The 11,441-nt window shown below is 36.2% G+C and overlaps 1 pseudogene; it reads left to right on the forward strand.

Annotated features, from left to right (window-relative positions):
* Nucleotides 1-7,650: 7,650 nt before the first annotated feature.
* LOC110288138 lies at nucleotides 7,651-11,227 on the forward strand (annotated as a pseudogene).
* The last annotated feature ends 214 nt before the right edge of the window (nucleotides 11,228-11,441 follow it).

Here is an 11,441-nt window from a genome sequence, read left to right on the forward strand (position 1 = left end):
AATGTTCAGACAAGGAATTGTTTATGTCATGGGAAACGGGCTTTGCCTTTCTATTAAAGTTCTCCCTAAGTGAACAGAAGCTGAGTTGCCTATCCTGGAGACTCTCCTGGGACATAAACACTGATCACCTCCTTTTCAAAAGCCAGAGATCTCAGACCATGAGTTTTTTTCGGTGTAAGTACAATGAGAAAATTATGTGAGTTATTCCCAAATGGGTTAACTAGGAAGAACTGTGACAGGATCAGAAGAGCCAGTCTATCCAATTGGTAGCAGAAGACTTGAGATGTCTCCTTTTTTCCTATGCTCTAGCCACAAAAAAATTTAAAAATAAGCAAGCAAACAAAGAAACAAACAAAAAAACTTGTTATAAAGAAATTCCAGAACCACTTACAGCAATTGGTAATTCAGGATGGGAGGAGCCTTCTCAGGAAGACCTTGCCTGGAGATGATGGCTACAGACAGAGATCAGGAAAACAAGATACCTCAGATCCGACACTCTGACCCAGATATATGAACAAAATATGCACTATATTCTTTGTGTTCCATGCTCGGTCAGCCAGATTGTAAAATACTCATTCAGCAGATACTGGCAACCAGGTGTTTATCCCAATTTGTCAATAAATGTTCAAATTCTATATGGCCAAATCAGCTCCTGTCTGTCCCTTAGCCACTTCCCATTTTTTGACTGAATTAACCACAGTATGCCACACCTGAGTGCCTTCATATGTGGTCTATATGTCTAGAATCTAAAAACACCCCTTAATTTTATGGAGATTGCAGGCCCTATTATCCAGTGAAGTGTTTTCTGAAGAGAGATAATGACCACAAAGCCTGAAAATGGACACTGATCTCTAGAGTTCTTCCTTTCTTGGGAAGATTACCCGCTAAGACCTATGGGGCAATATACTCATAAATTTCATATTAACATGGAAAACACAACTTTTCCCCTTTGGTGATTAAAATCCTAATTACAATATCAAAATTAATCATTTTATTATAAAGACTGTCACCTGCTTCTGCAGCCCAGGCATTCTACTGAGCAGACTAGTCTCTGAGGGACCTGGGATGCAAGATGGTGTTCTCACCTGTTCCAGGAGTAAGGGCTCTCCCTGGAGGCCCACACTCCTCTGGTGAGGAAAGAACAGGGAGGTCTGGGTCTCTCAGCTCTTCTTCTTGGCTGAAGATGAAGGCAAGAAGGGACACTGTTCAAGAAGCTATGTTGTTTCTGCAGCTGGCCTGCTCTTCTGCACAGATTGCTCTCTGAGGGACCCATGATAGATATGGCGATCTCACCTGGTCCTGGAGTCAGAGCCCTCTCTGGAGGCCAGCTAGAGTAATTAGACAACAAAAGGGGATAACAATTGAAAAGAAAGAAGTAAAAAAAATCGATATATTTTTTGAAAATCAATATTTGCAAATGAAATGGTAGTATATATAAGTGACCCTAAAACCTGATAAAGGGCTTCAGAGATGTAGCTGGATATAAAATTAACTCAAACAAATCAAAGGTCTTTCTCTACACAAAGGATAAACAGACTGAGAAAGAAATAGAGAAACAACACCCTTCACAATAGTCACAAATAATATAAAATATCTTGGTGTGACTCTAAGTGAAAGATCTGTATGATAAGAACCTCAAGTCTCTGATGAAAGAAATCTATGAAGATCTCAGAAGATTCAAAGGTCTCCCATGCTCATGGATGGGCAGGATTAATATAGTAAAAATGGTTCTCTTGCCAAAAGTAATGTAGATTCAATGCAATCCCTTCTACATTCCAACTGAAGGCTTCACTGAGTTAGAAAGGCCAATTTGAAAATGCATCTGGAATAACAAAAAAACAAGGATAGCAAAAATTCTTCTCAACAATAAAAAAATCTCTGGTGGAATCACCATGCCTGACCTCAAGCTGTACTACAGAGTAATTGTGATAAAATTGCATGGTATTGGTACAGTGAAAGACTGGTAGATCAATGGAATAAAATTGAGGACCCAGAAATTAACCCACACACCTATGATCACTTGATCATTGACAAAAGAGCTACAACCATCCAGTGAAAAAAAGGCAGCATTTTCAAAAAATGGTGCTGGCTCAACTGGCATTTATGTTGTAGAAGAATGTGCATTGACCCATTCTTATCCACTTGTACAAAGCTCAAATCTTAGTGGCTCAAGAAAATCCACCTAAAACCACAGACACTGAAACTTATAGAAGAGAAAGTGGGGAAAAGCCTGGAAGATATGGGCACAGGGGAAAAATTCCTTAACAGGAAAGCAATGGCTTGTGCTTTAAGATTGAGAATCCACAAATGGGACCTCATAAAATTGCCAAAGCTTCTGTAAAGCAAAAGACACTGTCAATAAGACAAAAAGGGCTGAACATGGTGGTGCACGCCTTTAATACCAGCATTTGGAAGGTAGATGCAGGCGGATTTCTGAGTTCCAAGCCAGCCTCCTCTACAAAGTGAGTTCCAGGACAGCCAGGGCTACACAAAGAAACCCTATCTTGAAAAGCCAAATCAAATCAAACTAAACAAAATAAAAACCAAAACAAACAAACAAACAAACAAACAAAAATAAGAAGACAAATAGGTCACCAACAGACTGGGAATAAATCTTAAAAACCCTTAATTGGATAGGGAACTAATATCTATAATATGAAAAGAACGCAAGAAGCTTTTCTCCAGAAAATCAAATAACCTCATTAAAAGATGTGTAGAGTTAAACAAATAATTCCCATCTGAGGAATACCGAATGGCTGAGAAATACCTGAAAAAATGTTCAACATCTTTAATCATCAGGAAAATGCAAACAGAAACAACCCTGAGAATCCACCTCACATCAATCAGAATGGCTAAGAGCAAAAATACAGGTTATAGCAGATCATGGAGAGGATGTGAAGAAAGAGGAACACTCCTCCATTTCTGGTGGGATTGTAAGCTTGTACCACCACTCTGGAAATCAGTCTGGCTGTTCTTCAGAAAATTGGACATAGTACTAGTGGTAGACCCAGCAATACATCTCCTGGGCATAAACCCAGTAGGTGTTCCAATTGTTAATAGGGACACATGCCCCACTATGTTAATAACAGCATCATTTATAATAGCCAGAATCTGGAAAGAACCCAGATGTCCCTCAACAGAGGAATGGAAAATTTGGTACATTTACCCATTGGAGTACTACTCAGCAATTAAAAACAATGAATTTATGAAATTATTAAGCAAATAAATGAGATCCATTATCCTGAGTGAGGTAACCCAATCACAAAAGAGCACACATGATATGTACTCACTGATAAGAGGATATTAACCCAGAAACTTAAAATACCCAAGATACAATTTGTAAAACACATGAGACTCAAGAAGAAGGAAGACCAGAATGTAGATAATTCGTTCCTTCCTAGAAGGGGGAACAAAACACCCATGGAAGGAGTTACAGAGACAAAGATCAGAGCTGAGACAAAAGGAAGGACTATCCATAGACTACCCCACTCAGCGATCCATCCAATAAACCCAGAAACTATTGCATATGCCAGCAAGATTTTGCTGAAAGGACCCAGATATAGCTGTCTCTTGTGAGGCTATGCCAGGACCTGGCAAATACAGAAGTGGATGCTCACAGTCATCTATTGAATCGAATACAGGGCCCTTAAAGAAGGAACTAGAGAACGTTCCCAAGGAGATACAAGGACATGGAACCCTGTAGGAGGAACAACAATATGAACTAACCAGTAACACCCACCTCTCGCAGAGCTTGTGTCTGTAGTTGCATATGTAGCAGTGGATGGCCTAGTAGGTCATCAATGGGAGGAGATGTCCTTGGTCTTGTGAAGAGTATATGCCTCCGTACAGGGACAATACCAGGGCCAGGAAGCAGGAGTGGGTGGTTTGGGGAGCAAGGCAGGGGGAGGGTACAGGGGACAGTCAGGACAGCATTTGAAATGTAAATAAAGAAAATATCTAATAAAAAAGAAAAATAACAACAACAACAACAACAACAAAGTTCTGTGTTCAGACCTCCAGTTCTTTATGTTTCAGGAGCCTTAGATCACATGAAGGTGGGTGGAGAGTTCGTAGGGGAATGGATGTAGTCCTGGGCTCTCATGCTGCTGAGTGAAACTTGGCTTTCTGCAGGGGTCTCAGAGTTCAGGGAAGATGGGTTGTTTAAGGAATGCTTTCCTCTGTATCTGGGGTCTGATGAATATACATAAGAGGTTTTAAACTTCTTTATTATTTCTTTTCCCATTTTTCGGTGTTGACCTCTTTTGTTCCATTCCAACAACTTTTAAATTGTATTTTCTTGCATGTCTTCAAGTTAAGTTTTGTTTCCTCTCTAAGGGCTTCTGCCTGTTAGCCTTTTGTTTTCTGTATTTCTTTAAAGGTGTTATTTTATCCTCATTAAAGGTATTTTTCATCTTCATGATATACAATATTAGCTCAAAGTCTTGCTCTTCATGTGTGTTTAAATATCCAGGGTAGGAAACCTGGGTTCTGGTAATGTCAAATCACATTGTCCTCTGTTAGTTATATCCTTTTATTTTTCTTTCACCATATAGTCATTTCTGTTGTTAACTTCTCTGGGTATCTTGGACTGGATCAGTACTCTTTGGATACAAATAGTGTAGTGTGACCTGGATTCCAAAAGGCCTCCTGGGAGTCAGAAAGTATCTGGTTAGAGCATGCCTTCAGTGCCTTTGCTTGGTGCAACCATCATATATCCCACTATCTCTGGTTTAGGCAGATCTAATAAGAGCCAGGTTTGGGTTTGGGGTCTGAGGAAAGCATATTGATCTTCAATAGTTTCTGTTCGAGATGCAAACTGGAAAGGCAATAGTACTCAGGAAGAACTCCATAGATACCTCATGTGCTTATTTCTGTGGAGGTCCCAAATGATGTGGGTATTCAGCCAAAGGGCTCACCTATGTTCCTAATTATGGAAGAGCTCGTCTTAGACAAGTAGTTTGGTAGGGGTGGGAAGTACACCCTGCTTTCATAAGTTCAGATTACAGAGGTCCTTCAGGTATAAAACTTTTATATAATATTGATATTCTTCTTTGGTATTCAATATTAGTATAGTTATGTATATGGGACAATGATGATTGGAAGAGAAATTGGATACTTTATTGTAAGCTAAATTCTATGGATTAAGGAATTTTAGGGTATACCTTGGAAGAATCCCCATCACCCATCCTGCATGGACCCTGAGTATTAGTGAAGTAATATGTCATGCCAATTATGGTGCAGTGGGTTAAAAATCTTGTGTGTAAACAAGCTATAACATTTCAGACTTAGTTTCATGAGAATAAGTTTAATTTTCTACAAAAATCACTTAAATTATAATAGACTGAGATGTTATTTGTAATGAAGAAACTGAAATTATATTTGTTGTTGCATAGATGTACAATGGGCATCACATTGCCTAGCAAGTATCTGTGGTTCATGAATAACATCTTTGCTATTGCATATATAATTCGTGAAAGAGGAAGTCTTTCCATCCATGTAGATTGATGAGTGAAGATACTCAAAAATGCTTCAATGCTTTGTATAAATCATACTTCAATAGGAGACTTCTGTGACATATCAACCTTGTTTCAAGTGATTGAAGAATCACAAATCAGTATCTGATTAACGGGGAAAAACAAGATAAGAATGTTTTACTAATAAATGATATCAAAATTTAGTGAAAACACAACAGCAACCTTTCTAAGATTATTCTCTGACATGAAAATAGGATAAGAGGCCATCACATGTTCCACATAGCTTGACATGGAATCAGATATCCGATTTCAACAGGAAATAAAGGGACAAGCAACTAGAAAGAAGCTATTGAATATTATCTGTGAAACATAGAAGAAAACTTTGTTTTATAAACACATAAAGTACTATAGTTGATAGCTTAAGATAGCCACCCAACAGAATAACTTAAAGGAAGAAAAGAAACCAAAGATTCCCTTAATAATTAAGAAGGACATGATAAGGTGTGCTCTGCCTGCTTTCCTCCAAAACAAATACATAGCATGATCTTTAGGCAAAATAAAAGAAATTTTAAAAAATACTATTTGTGTTCAAAGCAACATAGAGGATGTCTCTATAGAAAAGCACGTGGAGCCTCACCTCTATATCTGAGGAAACCCAAAATCAAGATTATTAAAGACCTGAATGTTTGACCTGAAGTCTTGTTTTAATGAGTATGGAATGGTTCCCAGTCCATTGTTCAGGTGCACCAAATATCTTCCAAAAGAGTGCTACAGCCCAGGATGGCATTTCAATAGCAGTCACAGTGAAGTGAAGAGTCAGCCTCCATGCACATTCCCAGTAAATTTGACATGGTATTAGCACCAGGTATATAACAATTATATAATATGACAACAGGACACTTAATTTACCCAATCTATATGTTTGCAAAAGTACTGAAATAAATTTACACTGAATTAGTTGTAATTCAATCAAAGTATGAAACAAATGTTTATTCATAGTAATAAAGATAGAAAAAAATAATTCCATAGAATGATTTTATCATATTCCAGTGAAATGCCAACCAATCCAAAAATTGAGTTTAAGACTCATTTAATTCAGTGGGTATTAATAAGGAAGTTCAAAAAAATTACAAATCAAATCAAGGCTTCATCTTTGTTACTCATTGTGATCTAATCAAATTCCATATATTAGCTTAACAGCATACATATATGTTGTTGAAATGTAATCCAAGATAGAAATATTTCAAAACAAATGCCAAGTAGACATAAATGAAAAGTATGAGGTATATGCTAACATTAGCAATAAAATTCTATCTCTTAAATGACACCTAAATTATTTCCTTTGATCAAATTATATCAAATTAGTCTCTAGCTTCTAATGGGACATGACCAAACATCAACCAAAGAAATGTTTCATCAAATGTCATTGACTGCCAGGCACTGATTATTAGGAAAGAGATCAGCATATCAGTGAATGTCTGCACAGGTATTGATATTGGACAGGATGGGTGTTGAATCTTTAAAAATCCAGGCATTTTTGGATTTAGCATAATGATGTGTTCTCCAGATGGCAGGAATCACAGGAAGTTTGAGCAGATTTTGTAAACATAAGTGGCATACAATAGTATATGAACAACAGAGAGCATGGTCAACTCCAGTCTCAATGATGCATGTGAGACTGTCCTTCCCTAAACTAGACAATGTGTTACATAATGTTCCATGATTAACTCAGCATCTGAATGATATGGAACTTTTATGACCTTCTCAACTTCTGTCACAGTATAGAACTTGTGATGAAATCCATTGTGTTCATAAATAATGGCTGTTGACACGTGGTCTGGTCTGTGGTATGAAGGAGAAGATTGTGCATGGGATTTACATTATGCATATGAATGCAGTCATGGCCCCTGATGATAGAAAACATTATCTCAAACATGTTTTCAAAATTATGTTAATGAAAACTTTTCAGACCTCAGATGTAGAACCTGAGGCCAGAATTTTCCCTATGTATCTAGGAAGCCTGACATAGGAGGGATGGAAAGGAACTGTGAATATAATAAGTGGATCTCCAGACAGCCATAGCCTTAAAACAGACACATAGGTGTAAATGTGTGTGTGATGTTTTTCTACATCAGAAACGGATTTCACAACAGCTCCATCTTAGATCCTAGCAGACATGAAGAAGNTCTGTGCTTTCACAATTTCATTTTTGTTTCTGAAGTTTTCTCCCATCTTGTGCTGTTTGACTGAACCAAGTTGCTTTTGGAGGATAAAGAATAGTGAAGATAATGATGGAAATTTGCAAAGGGAATGCCATTTTTACCTTTGGAAAACTGATGAACCTATTGAAGATATTTTTTATAATTCTGATTTAAATTTTAGGTAAGACATTAACTTTATTTCCCGTGTCAATGTCATTAGTTAGAAACATTTAGCTGTATATGCAAACTGTGCGTTCTGTTCTATTCCTCACCATGTAACTTTAAGAACCACGGAAAATTAATTATTATATCAATCACTATTTTAATATTTTTAAATGTGTCACAGTTTAATATAGTTTTAATACATTATGCTCCAGTTCACAATTCTGGACAATAAGAAATTCTGGATTCTCTCTTTTGAGTCTTTTTTGACAATATGTGTTGAAATATGTCTCTTCATCTTCCTTGAATTCACAATCTCCACCTTTGTCAAGGACTCAATATGTAAGACTGCATCACTGCCTATATTCAATTGTCTGCCAATGCCTCGTGTATGATCATGCATCTAAATGCCTTCATAAAAGTGTTACTTAGTTCTGTTTTCCAACAGATGAAATTGCATTGTTTCATTGCGAAATTTTTGTATGGGTTGGTCTACTATACCTTGTTAAATGTAAATTATTACTTATATACTTGTGAATACACATATACTTTGCTTTATAAAATTGTCTTTAAATGAGCCTCATTCTGCAATTCAGGATTTGATACTGAATGTGGAAAAAGAATGCTAGTCTCATATTCTGTCACCAAAATAATCTTTTTATCCAATTACACAAATGCACAGTGACAGTTTAGGCTTATTATCACTTTCAGATACATGGTCAAAATTTCTATTAACTACTCAGTAAATTTAACAATACTTAGTAGGTGATATATATTCACAATTCCTTTCCATTCATCCTATGTCATGTGCCCTGGATACATAGGTAAAATTCTCGCCTTAATCTCTACAACTGAGGTCTGAAAAGATAAATCTAGGAGAATCATTTTATTTCTTGCAGAAAAGAACCTGTTCTCAATGTGGCTATTAGGTCTGAGATCCAAAGGGTGAGATGTTATCATTTTTGGCTCCAGATCATGAGGGAACAAGTGTTAAAATCATTTACCTTTTAGCTAATCAATGGTGCCTGTGACTTCTTTCTTTCATAAACCAAGGTTTCTTGTGCTTTTCTGTCTTTGGCAGTCATCTCATCTCTTATTAAATTTTCATATCTTTTTTAATAAAGGAATATATTTTTCAATTGGTTGCCACAGTACACTGTACATACACTTTGATAGTGATGGCTGCTTCACATTATTATCCTTCTCTGTTAGGTGAGTAGGTATTTTATTTCTGATGAATTCTGAATTTTCCCACACCTCATTACAAAAATTGTGGAAATTCTCATTGATTACAATTTTTAAGCCCTAATAAGTGTTAAAATTACATATATATGAGCTGTGTCAATATACTTTTTTGGAGTAGAAAGAAAAACTTGGTGCTGAACTCTTAATTGAAAAATACAAATTTTAGCTAAAGACCATGTTTGGTGGCTTTACTCCTGATGGCTTTACTCATGTTCATAGTGAATAATAACGAATGAGCTGCCAAGTGTGCTGGAGCCGAGAAGATCTCTGTGCTCAGACATCACTTACAGGATTTCAAAGTGTTAGGAAGACTCAGATATTAAAAGAAATCTCATAAAATTCTTACAAGATAGAAATAGTAGGAACACACTAAAAGGTAACATTAACTTGCCGTGTACAAGAACCTAAAGAATAATATTCTGGTCATATTGTATATTGTATCATTGTGTATATCTTGAAATGGATAAATAACATTCAATAAAATGTATCTTAAAATAATTAGGCTGGGCAGTGGTGACCCACGCCTTTAATTACCCCAGTAGAGAGGCAGATTTATTATATCTCATATTAAAAAATATTACAGCAGTTGAAATTTTATATTTCAAATATTCCCTTAATCATCACTATGCCTTCTTTTAGAATTGCAGGAAGTGAATATGAGCTCCTTCTGGTAATGTTTTTTGCTACTGATGAGATCAACAAGAATCCTTATTTTTACCCAACATGACTTTGATGTTCTCCATCCTTGGTGGAAACTGTCATGATTTATTGAGAGTTATGGACCAAGCATATACACAAATAAATGGACATATGAATTTTGTTAATTATTTCTGTTATGTAGATGATTCATGTGCCATAGGACTTAGAGGACCATCATGGAAAACTTCCTTAAAACTGAAACTGGATTCTTCGATGCCCCTGGTAAGAATTTGTGACACTGAATGGGTAAAGAAAATTAAATTACAATACAGGTGACTACAAGAAATCTTGAATTGAATATACTTGTGAGTGTGCTTCTACACAAACACACACAGATGCACACACACACATATGTGTGTGTGTATATATATATATATATATATATATATATATTTATATATATATATATGAATATTCAGTTCATACATGTACTGTGCAAACAGGTAAAACTGAGTTCGAGGAATTCCAGACTTGTCAGGAATATTCTAGAATCTAATAGGAATGATACATGATATGTATTGTACTATCTGACTGTTCTTAACAGTTGTTTTGGAAGGTGAGTAGCATTATTGTATATGAGTCCAAATACCCTAATAATCATATTCCTCANTGGAAGTTTCATCCTCTCTTCTATATCCTTGAGGTTTTCTTTGGACCATATAATCCTAACATATGCGACCATGACCGGCTGCCCCATGTCCATCAGGTACCCCCAAGGACACAGTTTTATCACGTGGCATGGTGTCATTGATGTTTCATTTTAGATGGACTTGGATAGGACTGNTCATCTCAGATGATGATCAGGGTATTCAGTTTCTCTCAGAATTAAGAGAAGAGAGCCAAAGGCATGGGATCTGTTTAGCTTTTGTTAATATGATCCCAGAAAACATGCAGATATACATGACAAGGTCTACAATATATGATAACCAAATTATGGCATCTTCAGCAAAGGTTGTTATCATTTATGGTGAAATGAACTCTACTCTAGAAGTCAGCTTTAGAAGATAGGAAGATTTAGGAGCTCTTAAAATCTGGATCACAACGCCACAATGGGATGTCATCACAAATAAAAAAGAATTCACTCTTAATTTCTTCCAAAGCACTATCACTTTTGCACACCACAAAGTGGAGATTCCTAAATTTAGGAATTTTATGCAAACAATGAACACTGCCAAATACCCAGTAGATATTTTTCAAACAATATTGGAGTGGAATTATTTTAATTTTTCAATCTCTAAGAACCGAGGTAAAATGGGTCATTTTACATTCAACAACACATTGGAATGGACAGCACTGCACAGCTACGATATGGCCATGAGTGATGAAGGTTACAATCTGTANAATGCTGTTTATGCTGCGGCCCACACCTACCATGAATACACTCTTCAACAAGTAGAGACTCAGAAAAAGGCAGAACACAAAAGATATTTCACTGCTTGTCAGCAGGTAAAGTTTTACATTCCATTATGGTTAGAAATATCAATGTGATCTTTTAAATGGACCCAGACGAACAATTGTACATTTGTCAGAGATTATTCTTTCAACTCTCTAATAAACCTTTTACATGGATGAATAGCATGCACAAATATAATATTTAATAGGAGCTAATACATTTTTATGAATATCAGTGAGTTTTGTGAAAAGGTGTCTCACATTTCAC

The sequence above is a fragment of the Mus caroli genome, unplaced genomic scaffold (genome assembly GCF_900094665.2).
Source record: "Mus caroli unplaced genomic scaffold, CAROLI_EIJ_v1.1 scaffold_18659_1, whole genome shotgun sequence".
Classification (NCBI taxonomy): domain Eukaryota; kingdom Metazoa; phylum Chordata; class Mammalia; order Rodentia; family Muridae; genus Mus; species Mus caroli.